The following is a 13,443-nucleotide window of genomic DNA, read 5'->3' as shown; positions in this document are numbered from 1 at the left end:
TCAGAGGCCCAAATGAAGGAATTTGGCTAAAATTTTGTGATCCCGAGTTTGTGCCTCGAGTCCAATTTCGCAGGCCGTTTCCAGTCAACCTGCCAAATTTCGGCACATTTTGACACCGTTGCGAAAAATGACGAAATTGCCCCTGGTGCGGTTTTGCTTCATTAATTTTCTGTCCAGCACTTCTTAAACCTGACAGAATTAATATGGAAACTAATTATTCGGAGGCCCAAATGAAGGAATTTGGAAAATCCCATGATCTCAGATCTATGCCCCGAGTCTAATTTCACGGGCCGTTTCCAATCAACCTGCAAAATTTCGGTCCATTCTGACACCGTCGCAAAAAATGACAAAATTGCCCTTGGTGCGGTTTTGCTTTGTTAATTTTCTGTCCAACACTTCTTCAACTTGACAGAATTAATAAGGAAATTAATTATTCGGAGGCCAAAATGAAGGAATTTGGCTAAAATCCCGTGATCCCGGGTCTGTGCCCCGAGTCCAATTTCGCTGGCCATTTCCAATCAACCTGCCAAATTTCGGCCCATTCCTATACCGTCAAGACAAATGACAAAATTGCCCCTAGTGCGAATCTGCTTTGTTAATTTTCTATCCAGTACTTCTTCAACCTGACATAATTAATAAGGAAATTAATTATTCGGAGGCCCAAACGAAAGAATTTGGCTAAAATCCCGTGATCCCGGGTCTGTGCACCGAGTCCAATTTCGCGGGCTGTTTCCAATGAACCTACCCAATTTCGATCGATTCCGACACCATCGCGATAAATGACAAAATTGCTCCTGATGTAGTTTTTCTTTGTTAATTTTATGTCCAGCACTTCTTCGACCTGACACAATTAATACGAAAATTAATTATTCGGAGGCCAAAATGAAGGAGTTTGGCTAAAATCTCGTGATCCCCAGTCTGCGCCCCGGAGTCCAATTTCGCAGGCCGTTTCCAATCAACTTGCCAAATTTCGGTCTATTTCGACACCGTCGCGACAAATGACAAAATTACCCCTAGTGCAGTTTTGCTTTGTTAATTTGCTGTCCAACTCTTCTTCATTCTGACATAATTAATAAGGAAATTACTTATTCGGAGGCCCAAACGAAGGAATTTGGCTAATATACTGTGATCCCGGGTCTGTGCCCCGAGTCTAATTTCATGGGCCATTTCTAATCAACCTGCTAAATTTCGGCCCATTCCGACACCGTCACGAAAAATGAAAAGATTGCCCCTGATACGATTTTACTTTGTTAATTTTCTATCTAGAAATTCTTCAACCTAACATAACTAATAGGGAAATTAATTATTCAGAGACCCAAACGATGGAATTCGGCTGAAATCCCATGATCCTGGTTCTGTGCCCCGAGTCCAATTTCGTGCGCTGCTTCCAATCAACCTGCCAAATTTCTGCCCATTCCAACACCGTCGCGAAAAATTATAAAATTGCCCGTGGTATGGTTTTTCTTTGTTAGTTTTCTGTCCAGCACTTCTTCAATCTGACATAATTAATAAGGGAATTAATTATTCGGAGGCCCAAACGAAGGAATTTGACTAAAATCCCGTAATCATGGGTCTGTATCCCGAGTCCAATTTTGCATGCCGTTTCTAGTCAACCCGGCAAATTTCGGCCCATTCCGACATTGTCGTGAAAAATGACAAAATTGCCCCTGGTGCGATTTTGCTTTGTTAATTTTCTGTCCAACACTTCTTCAGCCTGACATAATTAATACAGAAATTAATTATTCGAAGGCCCAAACGAAAGACATTTGGCTAATATCCCGTGATCCCGGGTCCGTGCCCTGAGTCCAATTTCGCGGGCCGTTTCCAATCAACCTGCCAAATTTTGGCCGACTCCGACACCGTCACAATAAATGACAAAATTGCCCCTGGTGAGATTTTTCTTTGTTAATTTTCTGTCCTGCACTTCTTAAACCTGACATAGTTAATAAGGAAATTAATTATTCGGAGGCCTAAACGAAGGAATTTGGCTAAAATCCTGTGATCCTGGGATTGTGCCTCGAGTCCAATTTCTCGCATCGTTTCCAATCAACCTGCCGAATTTCAGCCGATTACGACACTGTCGCGAAAAATGACAAAATTGCCCCTTGTGCGGTTTTTCTTTGTTAATTTTCTGTCCAGCACTTCTTCTACCAGGCATAATTAATAAGGAAATTAATTATTCGGAGGCCCAAATGAAGAAGTTTGGCTAAAATCCCGTGATCCCCAATTTGTGCCCCGAGTTCAATTTTGGGGGCTGTTTCCTGTCAATTGACCAAATTTCGGCCCATTACGACACTGTCGCAAAAAAATGACAAAATTGCCCCTGGTGAGCTTTTGCTTTGTTTATTTTCTGTCTAGCACTTCTTAAACCTGACATTATTAATAGGGAAATTAATTGTTCGGAGGCCCAAACGAAGGAATTTGGCTAAATACCTGTGATCCCAGGTTTGTGCCCCAAGTCCAATTTTACGGACCGTTTCCAATCAACCTTCCAAATTTCGGCCGATTCCGACACTGTCGCGACAAATGACAAAATTGCCCCTAATGCGATTTTGCTTTTTTAATGTGCCGTCCAACACTTCTTCAATCTGACATAATTAATTTCCTTACTAATTATTCGGATGCCCAAACGAAGGAATTTGGCTAAAATACTCTGATCCCGGGTCTGTGGCCCGAGTCCAATTTCATAAACCTTTTCCAATCGACCTACCAAATTTCGTCCCATTCCAACACCGTCGCAAAAAATGACAAAATTCCCCCTGGTACGATTTTCCTTTGTTAATTTTCTGTCCAGAACTTCTTCAACCTGACATAATTATTAAGGAAATTAATTATTCGAAGACCCAAACGAAGGAATTAGGCTAAAATCCCGTGATCCTGGGTCTGTGCCCCGAGTCTAATTTCGCGCACTGCTTCCAATTAACATGCCAAATTTCTGCCCATTCCGACATCGTCACAAAAAATGACAAAATTGTCCGTGGTGCGGTTTTTCTTTATTAATTTTATTTCCATTACTTCTTCAACCTGACATAATTAATAAGGGAATTAATTATTTGGATGCCCAAACGAAGGAATTTCACTAATATCCCGTGATCCCGGGTCTGTACACCGAGTCTGATTTCGCATGCTGTTTCCAGTCAACCTGCCAAATTTCAGCCCATTTCGACACTGTCGCGACAACTGAAGAAATTGCCCTTGGTGCAGTTTTGCTTTGTTAATTTTCTGTCCAACACTTCTTTAATCTGACATAATTAATAAGGAGATTAATTATTCGGAGGCCCAAACGAAAGACATTTGGCTAATATCCCGTGATCCCGGGTCTGTGCCCCGAGTCCAATTTCGCGGGCCGTTTCCAATCAACCTTCCAAATTTCGGCCGATTCCGACACTGTCACGATAAATGACAAAATTGCCCCTGGTGCGGTTTTTCTTTTTTAATTTTCTGTCCTGCACTTCTTCAACCTCACATAGTTAATAGGGAAATTAATTATTCAGAGGCCCAAACGAAGTAATTTGGCTAAAATCCCCAGATCCCTGAGTCCAATTTCTCGCGCCGTTTCCAATCAACCTGCCAAATTTAGGTCCATTCTGACACTGTCGCGAAAAACGACAAAATTGCCCCCGGTGTGGTTTTTCATTGTTAATTTTCTGTCCAGCACTTTTTCTACCAGACATAATTAATAAGGATATTAATTATTCGGAGGCCCAAATGAAGGAGTTTGGCTAAAATCTCGTGATCCCAGGTCTGCGTCCCTAGTCCAATTTCGCTGGCCGTTTGCAATCAACCCGCTAAATTTCGGCAGATTTCGACACCGTCGTGACAAATGACAAATTTGCCCCTGGTGCAGTTTCTTTTTTTTTTTAATTTTCCGTCCAGCACTTCTTCAACCTGACATAATTAATACAGAAATTAATTATTCGGAGGCCCAAACGAAGGAGTTTGGCTAAAATCCCGTGATCTCGGGTCTGTGCCCTGAGTCCAATTTCGCGTGCCGTTTCCAATCAACCTGCCAAATTTCGACAGATTTCGACACCGTTGCGAAAAATGACGAAAATACCCCTGCGCAATTTTTCTTTGTTAATTTTCTGTCCTACACTTCTTCAACCTGACATAATTAATGCGAAAATTAATTATTTGGAGGCCTAAACGAAGGAATTTGACTAAAATCCTGAGATCTCAGGTCATTGCCCCGAGTCAAATTTCTCAGGCCGTTTCCAATCAACCTGCGAAATTTCGGCACATTTCGACACCATAGCGACAAATGACAAAATTGCTCCAGGTGAGGTTTTGCTTTGTTAAATTTCTGTCCAACACATCTTCAACCTAACATACTTAATAAGGAAATTAATTATTCGAGGGCCTACACGAACGAATTTGGCTAAAATCCCGTGATCCCAGGTGTGTGCCCCGAGTCTAATATCTCGGGCTGTTTCCAATCAACCTGCAAAATTTCGGCCCGACAAATGACAAAATTGCCCGTGGTGCGATTTTTCTTTGATAATTTTCTGTCCAACACTTCTTCAACCTGACATAATTAAGAAGGAAATTAATTATTCGAAGGCCTAGACGAAGGAATTTGGCTAAAATCCCAAGATCTCGGGTCTATGCCCTGAGTCCAATTTCTCGGGCCATTTTCAATCGACCTGCCAAATTTCAGCCCATTTCGACGCCGTCGCGATAGTTTTCTATCCAACACTTCTTCAACTTGACATAATTAATAAGATAATTAATTATCCAGAGGCGTAAACGAAGGAATTTGGCTAAAATCCCATGCACCCGGGTCTGTGCCCCGAGTCCAATTTCTCGAGCCGTTTCCAATCAACCTGCCAAATTTCGGCAGATTTCGACACCGTCGCGACAAACGACAAATTTGCCCCTGGTACGATTTTTCTTTGTTAATTTTCCATCCAGCAATTCTTCAACCTGACATAATTAATACGAAAATTAATTATTCGGAGGCCCAAATGAAGGAGTTTCGCTAAAATCCCGTGATCCCGAGTTTGTGCCCCGAGTCTAATTTTGCGGGCCGTTTCCTGTCAACCTACCAAATTTCAGCCCATTCTGACACTATCGCGAAAAATGACAAAATTGCCCATGGTGCGCTTTTGATTTGTTAATTTTCTGTCCAGCACTTCTTCAACCTAACATTATTAATAAGGAAATTAATTGTTCGGAGGCCCAAACAAAGGAATTTGGCTAAAATCCCGTGATCCCAAGTCTGTGCCCCGAGTCCAATTTCGCGAACCGTTTCCAATAAACCTGCCAAATTTCGACCGATTCCAACACCGTCGCGACAAATGACAAAATTGTCCCTGGTGCGGTTTTGCTTTTTTAATTTGCCGTCCAATACTTCTTCAATCTGACATAATTAATTTCCTTATTAATTATTCGAATGCCCAAACGAAGGAATTTGGCTAATATATTGTGATCCCAGGTCTGTGGTCCGAGTCCAATTTCGCGGGCCTTTTCCAATCGACCTGCCAAATTTCGGCCCATTCCGAAATCGTCGCAAAAAATGACAAAATTGCCCTTGGCAAGGTTTTGCTTTGTTAATTTTCTGTCCATAACTTCTTCAACCTGACATAATTAATAAGGAAATTAATTATTCGGAGACCCAAACGAAAGAATTCGGCTAAAATCCCGTGATCCTGGGTTTGTGCCCCGAGCCCAATTTCGGGCGCTACTTCCAATCAACTTGCCAAAGTTCGGCCCATTCCGACACTGTCGCGAAAAATGACAAAGTTACTCCTGGTGCGCTTTTGCTTTGTTAATTTTCTGTCCAGCACTTCTTCAACCTGACATTATTAATAAGGCAATTAATTGTTCGAAGGCCCAAACGGAGGAATTTGGCTAAAATCCCTGATCTCAGATCTGTGCCCCGAGTCCAATTTCGCGGACCGTTTCCAATCAACCTGCCAAATTTTGGCCGATTCCGACACCCTCGCGACAAATGACAAAATTGCCCCTGGTGCGATTTTGCTTTTTTAATTTGCCGTCCAACACTTCTTCAATCTGACATAATTAATAAGGAAATTAATTATTCGGAGGCATAAACGATGGAATTTGGCTAAAATCCCGTGATCCCAGGTCTGTGCCCCCTGTCCAATTTCTCGAGCCGTTTCCAGTCAACTTGTCAAATTTCGGCCCATTCCGACACCGTCGCGACAAATGACAAAATTGCCCCTGTTGCTGTTTTACCTTTTAAATTTTATGTCCAACAGTTCTTCAACCTGACATAATTAATAAGGAAATTAATTATTCGGATGCCCAAACGCAAATGACAAAATTGCCCCTATTGCGGTTTATCTTTGTTAATTTTCTGTCCAGCACTTCTTCAACCTGACATAATTAATAAGGAAATTAATTATTCGGAGGCCTAAACGAAGGAATTTGGGTAAAATCCCATGATCTCGGACCGGTGCCCCGAGTCCAATTTCTCGGGTCGATTCTAGTCAACTTACCAAATTTAGGCCCATTCTGACACCGTTGCGACAAATGAAAAAAATTCCCCGGGTGCAGTTTTGCTTTTTAAATTTTCTGTCTAGCACTTCTTCAACCTGACATAATTAATACGAAAATTAATTTTTCGTAGGCCTAAACGAAGGAATTTGGCTAAAATCCCGTGATCCCAGGTCTTTGCCCCGAGTCCTATTTCTCGAGCCCTGTCCAATCAACTTGCCAAATTTCGACCAATTCCGACACCCTCGTGACAAATGACAAAATTGACCGTGGTGCTATTTTTCTTTGTTAATTTTCTGTACAACATTTCTTTAACCAGACGTAATTATTACATAAATTAATTATTCAGAGGCCTAAACGAAGGAATTTGGCTAAGATCCTGAGATCTCGGGTCTACTCCCTGAATCCAATTTCTCGGGTCGTTTTCAATCAACTAGCCAAATATCGGCACATTTCGACACCGTTGCGAAAAATGACGAAAATGCCCCTGGCTCGATTTTTCTTTGTTAATTTTCTGTCCTACACTTCTTCAACCTGACATAATTAATACGAAAATTAATTATTCAGAGGCCTAAACGAAGGAATTTGGCTAAAATCCTGAGATCTCAGGTCATTGCCCCGAGTCCAATTTCTCGGGCCGTTTCCAATCAACCTGCGAAATTTCGGCACATTCCGACACCGTAGCGACAAATGACAAAATTGCTCCAGGTGAGGTTTTGCTTTGTTAAATTTCTGTCCAACACATCTTCAACCTAACATAACTAATAAGGAAATTAATTATTCGAGGGCCTAAACCAAGGAATTTGGCTAAAATCCCGTGATCCCGGGTGTGTGCCCCGAGTCCAATATCTCGGGCTGTTTCCAATGAACCTGCAAAATTTCGGCCCATTCTGACACCGTCGCGACAAATGACAAAATTACCCCTGTTGCGATTTTTCTTTGTTAATTTTCTGTCCAACACTTCTTCAACTTGACATAATTAATAAGATAATTAATTATTCGGAGGCGTAAACGAAGGAATTTGGCTAAAATCCCGTGATCCCGGGTGTGTGCCCCGAGTCCAATATCTCGGGCTGTTTCCAATGAACCTGCAAAATTTCGGCCCATTCTGACACCGTCGCGACAAATGACAAAATTACCCCTGTTGCGATTTTTCTTTGTTAATTTTCTGTCCAACACTTCTTCAACTTGACATAATTAATAAGATAATTAATTATTCGGAGGCGTAAACGAAGGAATTTGGCTAAAATCCCATGCTCCTGGGTCTGTGCCCTGAGTCTAATTTCTAGAGCCGTTTCCAATCAACCTGCCAAATTTCGGCAGATTTCGACACCGTCGCGACAAACGACAAATTTGCCCCTGGTACGATTTTTCTTTGTTAATTTTCCATCCAGCACTTCTTCAACCTGACATAATTAATACGGAAATTAATTATTCGGAGGCCCAAATGAAGGAGTTTCACTAAAATCCCATGATCCTGGGTTTGTGCCCCAAGTCCAATTTTGCGGGCCGTTTCCAGTCAACCTGCCAAATTTCGGCCCATTCCGACACTATCGCAAAAAATGACAAAATTGCCCATGGTGCGCTTTTGACTTGTTAATTTTCTGTCCAGCACTTATTCAACCTGACATTATTAATAAGGAAATTAATTATTCGGATGCCCAAACGAAGGAATTTGGCAAATATACTGTGATCCCGGGTCTGTGGCCCGAGTCCAATTTCGCGGGCCTTTTCCAATCGACCTGCCAAATTTCGGCCCATTCTGACAACGTCGTAAAAAATGACAAAATTGCCCTTGGCAAGATTTTGCTTTGTTAATTTTCTGTCCAGAACTTCTTCAACCTGACATAATTAATAAGGAAATTAATTATTCGGAGACCCAAACGAAGGAATTCGGCTGAAATCCTGTGATCTTGGGTCTGTGCCCCAAGTCTAATTTTCGGCGCTGCTTCCTATCAACTTGCCAAATTTCGGCACATTTCGACACTGTCACGAAAAATGACAAAATTGCCCCTGGTGCGCTTTTGCTTTGTTAATTTTCTGTCCAGCACTTTTTCAACCTGACATTATTAATAAGGCAATTAATTGTTCGAAGGCCCAAACGAAGGAATTTGGCTAAAATCCCGTGATCCCAAAACTGTGCCCCGAGTCCAATTTCGCGGACCGTTTCCAAACAACCTGCCAAATTTCGGCCGATTTCGACACCGTCGCGACAAATGACAAAATTGCCCCTGGTGCGATTTTGCTTTTTCAATTTGCCGTCCAATACTTCTTCAATCTGACATAATTAATAAGGAAATTAATTATTCAGAGGCATACACGAAGGAATTTGGCTAAAATCCTGTGATCCCGTGTCTGTGCCCCCTGTCCAATTTCTCGAGCCGTTTCCAATCAACCTGCCAAATTTCGGCCCATTTCGACAACGTCGCGACAAATGACAAAATTGCCCCTGGTGCTATTTTACCTTTTAAATTTTATGTCCAACAGTTCTTCAACCTGACATAATTAATAAGGAAATTAATTATTCGGAGGCCTAAATAAAGGAATTTGGGTAAAATCCCACGATCTCGGACCGGTGCCCCGAGTCCAATTTCTCAAGTCGATTCCAATCAACTTGCCAAATTTCGACCCATTCTGATATCGTTGCGACAAATGAAAAAATTTCCCCTGGTGCAGTTTTGCTTTTTAAATTTTCTGTCCAACACTTCTTCAACCTGACATAATTAATACGAAAATTAATTATTCGTAGGCCTAAACGAAGGAATTTGGCTAAAATCCCGTGATCCCAGGTCTTTGCCCCGAGTCCAATTTCTCGGGCCCTGTCCAATCAACCTGCCAAATTTCGGCCAATTCCGACACCCTCGTGACAAATGATAAAATTGCCCGTGGTGCTATTTTTCTTTGTTAATTTTCTGTACAACATTTCTTCAACCTAACGTAATTATTACATAAATTAATTATTCAGAGGCCTAAACGAAGGAATTTGGCTAAAATCCTGAGATCTCGGGTCTACTCCCTGAGTCCAATTTCTCGGGCCGTTTTCAATCAACTAGCCAAATTTCAGCACATTTCGACACCGTTGCGAAAAATGATGAAAATGCCCCTGGCGTGATTTTTCTTTGTTAATTTTCTATTCTACACTTCTTCAGCCAGACATAATTAATACAAAAATTAATTATTCGGAGGCCTAAACGAAGGAATTTGGCTAAAACCCTGAGATCTCAGGTCATTGCCCCGAGTCCAATTTCTCGGGCTGTTTCCAATCAACTTGCGAAATTTCGGCACATTCCGACACCGTAGCGACAAATGACAAAATTGCTTCAGGTGAGGTTTTGCTTTGTTAAATTTCTATCCAACACATCTTCAACCTAACATAATTAATAAGGAAATTAATTATTCGAGGGCCTAAACGAAGGAATTTGGCTAAAATCCCGTGATCCGAGGTGTGTGCCCCGAGTCTAATATCTCGGGCTGTTTCCAATGAACCTGCAAAATTTCGGCCCATTCTGACACCGTCATGACAAATGACAAAATTGCCCGTGGTACGATTTTTCTTTGATATTTTTTTGTCCAACACTTCTTCAACCTGACATAATTAAGAAGGAAATTAATTATTCGGAGGCCTAGACGAAGGAATTTGGCTAAAATCCCAGGATCTCGGGTCTATGCCCTGAGTCCAATTTCTCGGGCCATTTTCAATCAACCTGCCAAATTTCAGCCCATTCCGACACCGTCACGATAAATGACAAAATTACCCCTGGTGCGATTTTTCTTTGTTAATTTTCTGTCCAACACTTCTTCAACCTGACATAATTAGTAAGATAATTAATTATTCGGAGGCGTAAACAAAGGAATTTGGCTAAAATCCCATGCTCCCAGGTCTGTGCCCCGAGTCCAATTTCTCGAGCCGTTTCCAGTCAACCTGCCAAATTTCGACAGATTTCGACACCATCACGACAAACGACAAATTTGCTCCTGGTGCGATTTTTCTTTGTTAATTTTTCGTCCAGCAGTTCTTCAACCTGACATAATTAATACGGAAATTAATTATTCGGAGGCCCAAATGAAGGAGCTTGGCTAAAATCCCATGATCCCGGGTTTGTACCCCGAGTCCAATTTTGCGGGCCGTTTCCAGTCAACCTGCCAAATTTCGGCCCATTCCGACACTATCGCGAAAAATGACAAAATTGCCCCTGGTGCGCTTTTGATTTGTTAATTTTCTGTCCAGCACTTCTTCAACCTGACATTATTAATAAGGAAATTAATTGTTCGGAGGCCCTAAGGAAGGAATTTGGGTAAAATCCCGTGATCCCAGGTCTGTGCCCCGAGCCCAATTTTGCGAACCGTTTCCAATCAACCTGCCAAATTTCGGCCGATTTCTACACCGTCGCGACAAATGACAAAATTGCCCATGGTGCGATTTTGCTTTTTTATTTTGCCGTCCAGCACTTCTTCAATCTGACATAATTAATTTCCTTATTAATTATTCGGATGCTCAAACGAAGGAATTTGGCTAATATACTGTGATCCCGGGTCTGTGGCCCGAGTCCAATTTCGCGGGCCTTTTCCAATCGACCTGCCAAATTTCGGCCCATTCCGACACCGTCGCAAAAAATGACAAAATTGCCCTTGGTAAGGTTTTGTTTCATTAATTTTCTGTCCAGAACTTCTTCAACCTGACATAATTAATAAGGAAATTAATTATTCGAAGACCCAAACGAAGGAATTCGGCTAAAATCCCGTGATCTTGGGTCTGTGCCCCGAGTCTAATTTCGCGCGCTGCTTCCAATCAACTTGCCAAATTTCGGCCCATTCTGACACCGTCGCGACAAATGACAAAATTGCCCGTGGTGCGATTTTTCTTTGATAATTTTCTATCCGACACTTCTTCAACCTGACGTAATTAAGAAGGAAATTAATTATTCGGAGGCCTAGATGAAGGAATTTGGCAAAAATCCCAAGATCTCGGGTCTATGCCCTGAGTCCAATTTCTCGGGCCATTTTCAATCAACCTGCCAAATTTCAGCCCATTCCGACATCGTCGCGACAAATGACAAAATTACGCCTGGTGTGATTTTTCTTTGTTAATTTTCTGTCCAACACTTCTTCAACCTAACATAATTAATAAGATAATTAATTATTCGGAGGCCTAAATGAAGGAATTTGGCTAAAATCCCATGCTCTCGGGTCTGTGCCCCGAGTCCAATTTCTCGAGCCGTTTCCAATCAACCTGCCAAATTTTTGCAGATTTCGACACCGTCGCGACAAACGACAAATTTGCCCCTGGTACGATTTTTCTTTGTTAATTTTCCGTCCAGCACTTCTTCAACCTGACATAATTAATACGGAAATTAATTATTCGGAGGCCCAAATGAAGGAATTTGTCAAAAATCCCGTGATCCCGGGTTTGTGCCCCGAGTCCAATTTTGCGGGCCATTTCCTATCAACCTGCCAAATTTTGGTCCATTCCGACACTATCGCGAAAAATGACAAAATTGCCCCTGGTGCGCTTTTGATTTGTTAATTTTCTATCCAGTACTTCTTCAACCTGACATTATTAATAAGGAAATTAATTGTTCGGAGGCCAAACGAAGGAATTTGGCTAAAATCCCGTAATCCCAAGTCTATGCCCCGAGTCCAATTTCGCGAACCATTTCCAATCAACCTGCCAAATTTCGGCCAATTCCGACACCGTCGCGACAAATGACAAAATTACCCCTGGTGTGGTTTTGCTTTTTTAATTTGCCGTCCAACACTTCTTCAATCTGACATAATTAATTTCCTTATTAATTATTCGGATGCCCAAACGAAGGAATTTGGCTAATATACTGTGATCCCGGGTATATGGCCCGAGTCCAATTTCACGGGCCTTTTCCAATCCACCTGCCAAATTTCGGCCCATTCCGACACGGTCGCAAAAAATGACAAAATTGCCCTTGGTAAGGTTTTGCTTCGTTAATTTTCTGTCTAGAACTTCTTCAACCAGACATAACTAATAAGGAAATTAATTATTCGGAGACCCAAACGAAGGAATTCGGCTAAAATCCCGTGATCCTGGGTCTGTGCCCCGAGTCTAATTTCGCGCCCTGCTTCCAATCAACTTGCCAAATTTCTGCCCATTTCGACACCATCGCGAAAAATGACAAAATTGCCCGTGGTGAGGTTTTTCTTTGTTAATTTTATGTCCAGCCCTTCTTAAACCTGCCATAATTAATAAGGAAATTAATTATTTGGATGCCCAAACGAAGGAATTTGACTAATATCCCGTGATCCCGGGTCTGTACATCGAGTTCGATTTCGCATGCCGTTTCCAGTCAACCTGCCAAATTTCAGCCCATTTCGACACTGTCGCGAAAAATGACAAAATTGCCCCTGGTGTGGTTTTGCTTTGTTAATTTTCTGTCCAACACTTCTTTAATCTGACATAATTAATAAGGAGATTAATTATTCGAAGGCCCAAACGAAAGGCATTTGGCTAATATCCCGTGATCCCGGGTTCGTGCCCCGAGTCCAATTTCGCAGGCCATTTCCAATCAACCTGCCAAATTTCGGCCGATTCCGACACTGTCGTGATAAATGATAAAATTGCCCCTGGTGCAGCTTTTCTTTGTTAATTTTCTGTCCAGCACTTCTTCAACTGGACATAATTAATACGAAAATTAATTATTCGGAGTCCCAAATGAAAGGCATTTGGCTAATATCCCGTGATCCTGGGTCCGTGCCCCGAGTCCAATTTCGCGGGCCGTTTCCAATCAACCTTCCAAATTTTGGCCAATTCCGACACCGTCGCGAAAAATGACAAAATTGCCCCTGGTAGGGTTTTTCTTTTTTAATTTTCAGTCCAGCACTTCTTCAACCTGACATAGTTAATAAGGAAATTAATTATTCGGAGGCCCAAACGAAGAAATTTGGCTAAAATCCCGTGATCCCGGGTCTGTGCCCCGAGTCTAATTTCTCGCGTCGTTTCCAATCAACCTGCCAAAT

The sequence above is a fragment of the Olea europaea genome, unplaced genomic scaffold (genome assembly GCF_002742605.1).
Source record: "Olea europaea var. sylvestris unplaced genomic scaffold, O_europaea_v1 scaffold130, whole genome shotgun sequence".
Taxonomy (NCBI): Eukaryota; Viridiplantae; Streptophyta; class Magnoliopsida; order Lamiales; family Oleaceae; genus Olea; species Olea europaea.
The sequence above is the reverse complement of the archived record's forward strand: the minus strand, read 5'-3'. Positions refer to the sequence as shown.